The sequence below is a fragment of the Orycteropus afer genome, unplaced genomic scaffold (assembly GCF_000298275.1).
Source record: "Orycteropus afer afer isolate SDZICR_OR568_19922 unplaced genomic scaffold, OryAfe1.0 scaffold00030, whole genome shotgun sequence".
Lineage (NCBI taxonomy): Eukaryota > Metazoa > Chordata > Mammalia > Tubulidentata > Orycteropodidae > Orycteropus > Orycteropus afer.
Window position 1 is genome coordinate 13796659 of NW_006921617.1, and position 3037 is coordinate 13799695.

The window sequence follows — 3037 nt, forward strand, 5'->3', positions numbered from 1 at the left end:
TTTTACTTTGTCTTTGGTTTTGGTGAGTTTGATGATGATATGTCTTAGTGATTTTCTTTTGGGGTCTATCTTGTTTGGGGTTTGTTGGACTTCCTGAATGGATATATTCTCATCTTTCATCATACCAGGAAAATTATCTTCCAACAAATCTTTAACAATTTTCTCTGTGCTTTTATTCATCACTTCCTGTTCTGGAATTTTGATTACATGTAGGTTATTCCTTTTGATGGTATCCCACATGAACCTTAGGCTTTCTTCATTATGTTTTGATCTTTTTCCTGATTGATCCCTTTCTAAGGAAGTGTTCAGGTATTTGCCTTCAATCTCACTGATTCTGTTTTCCATTGATTCAATTCTGCTCCTTTTCCCATTCAATGTCTTATCTATTTGTGAAAATTTAGTATTAATCTTCTGGATTTCTGTGTGTAGATTTTGTATCATTTCTAATTTTTCATTTATTTTGTCATTTTGTTCTTGTATTGTCTTGCAAAATTGTTCTAGGGTTTTCTCTGTGTTTTCCTTGATCTGTCTCTCAATTCTTTGAAAATACCTAAATAGAATTCTTTTGAATTCCTTATCAGGGAATTCCAATGGTGCAGACACATCCTCAGGGATGTGTTTTGGGTCTGTATCCTGGTCCTTTGTTTCTTCTGCTTTATCTTGCTTCTTTGTGTGGTCTGTGATGCTCTGTTGTCTCTGAGGCATTGTGATGTTTTTGTGTTTAAATTTAATTGGTGATTGTATGTTGGAGTGACTCGCCCATGATTTTAGTTTTCTTTGTATGTTATCTATGCAAGCAGGGTACTGTGTTCCTGTATTTGCTAGTTGACAGCACTTATACACTCATCACCTATCTCCTTTCCTCTTGTCAGCCTCTTGGATGTCCCTGTCGACCTTGGCAAACAGAGCCTATTCTTAAGTCCCTGGAATCTGAATGAGAATGCTATCACTTTAAAATCCAAAATGGTTGCCACTTGTAAAGATTCAAAATGGCTGCACCTTCAGTCACTTTAAATATCTAAAATGGCCACTGCTTATAAACATTCAAAATAGCTGTAGCCCTCAGTCACTTCAAATATTCAAAATGACCACCGATTTTAAACATTCCAAATGGCTCACCCTCGGTCACTTTAAATAACCAAAATGGCTGCCACTTATAAACATTCAAAATGGCTGCACCCTGGGTCACTTTAAATATCCAAAATGGCGGTCACATGTAAACAATCAAAATGGCTGCGCCCTCTGGACAGTGGAAAGTCCATAGCTCAGGTAGTCTCCTTACTTGCTGTTTCCCTTCCTAGTCATAGGCCACCAGTGCAATCGTCTCTGCAGCCCTTGGTGACCAGAACTGATCTTTTAGGTCAATACTCAGGTCCCAACACCACTTGGAAATATTCAGGCTATTGGTCCCATCAGAGTAGCTAACAGTCCGCAGCTCTGACTGTCTCTGTACTCACTGGTTTCATTCAGGTTTTTCCACTAGTTGGTGCCTAATCCACTTCTGTATGTTGTTGTTGTTGTTATGTGCTGTCGAGTTGGCCCTGACTCATAGCAACCCCTTGTTGGATTTCTGAGGCAGTATCACTACAGAAGTAGGATTGCCCAACCTTCCTTCCCAGGAGTGGCTGGCAGGTTTGAACTGCCAGCCTTCTGGTTAGCAGCAAGTGCCTTAGGCACTATGCTACCAGAGCCACTTCTGTATAGTTCCTTTCAAAGCTCAGGGCTCCAGGATTATCTTCTGTATCTCTGTCAAATGGCTTTTCTTTTCTTTGCTGAAGCAGGTCTGTGTCGCTTGTCTGCCTATTCCTCCATCTTACCGGACGTCCCTCTCTGACCTTGGGACTTTCAATGGACTTGAATTAATGGCCTGCCGTTTGGTTTGGTAACATTGGGACTGTGCCATTTTATTTGTTGACCTTGGGCTTGTCAGCCTCAGTAGCCAGTAGCTGCCTGAGTGAAGAGATGCCTCTAGCTTCAGTGGGCTGGGAGCAAGAGGCAGAGCTGAAGCCCAAGGTTTGAGGGGCTTTCATATAGCCCCTAGTGTCTAGCACTTTGAACTTGGACTTCTAGCCTCCCAAACTGTAATAGAATAAACTCCTGTTTGTTAAGGCCATCCCATTTGTGGTATATTCTTGTCAGAGCAGCACTAGGTAACCACAACAGAAGACTACAACCTTCAATATTGATTATACTTCAACATAAAACAAAAATCTTCACAACTGAACCAATAAACAACTTCATGATAAGTGGGGAAAATATTGAACTGTCAAGGATTTCATTTCACTTGGATCCACAATAAACACTTATGGAAGGAATAGTCAAGAAATCAAATGACATATTGCACTGGAACAATCTGCTACAAAAGACTTCTTCAAAGTATTAAAAAAAGAAAAATGTCACTTTGAGAACTAAGGTGCACATGACCTAAGCCATGGTATTTTCAGTTGCCTCATATGCATACAAAAGCTGGATAATGAATAAGGAAGATCAGAGAGGAGTTGATGCCTTTGAATTATGGTATTGGCAAAGAATACTGAATATACCATGGACTGCCAGAAGAATGAACAAATCTGTCTTGGAAGAAGTACAGCCAGAATGCTCCTTAGAAGGGAGAATGGTGAGACTTTGTTTCACTCACTTTGGACATGTTACCAGGAGAGACCAGTCCCTGAAGAAGAACATCACGCTTGGTAAAATAGAGAGTCAGCAAAAGAGAAGACCCTCAATGAGGTGAATTGATTCATTGGCTGCAACAATGGACTCAAACACAGCAACAATTGTGAGGATGGTGCAGAACTGGGTAGCATTTCATTCTGTTGTATATAGGGTTGCTATGAGTGAGAAGAAGGAGGAGGCCATCCATTTCTCAAAGAATTGGCCAGGGAAAACCTTATGAATAGCAAAGAAACACTGTTTGATACATTACTGTGCAACTTTATGAATAGTCTGGTTAGGTTAGAAGGCTCTCAGAATAAGACTGAGAAAGAGCTGCACCATCTGAGTAAACCCAGCCTTAGTCCTATGGACTCCATTTGCT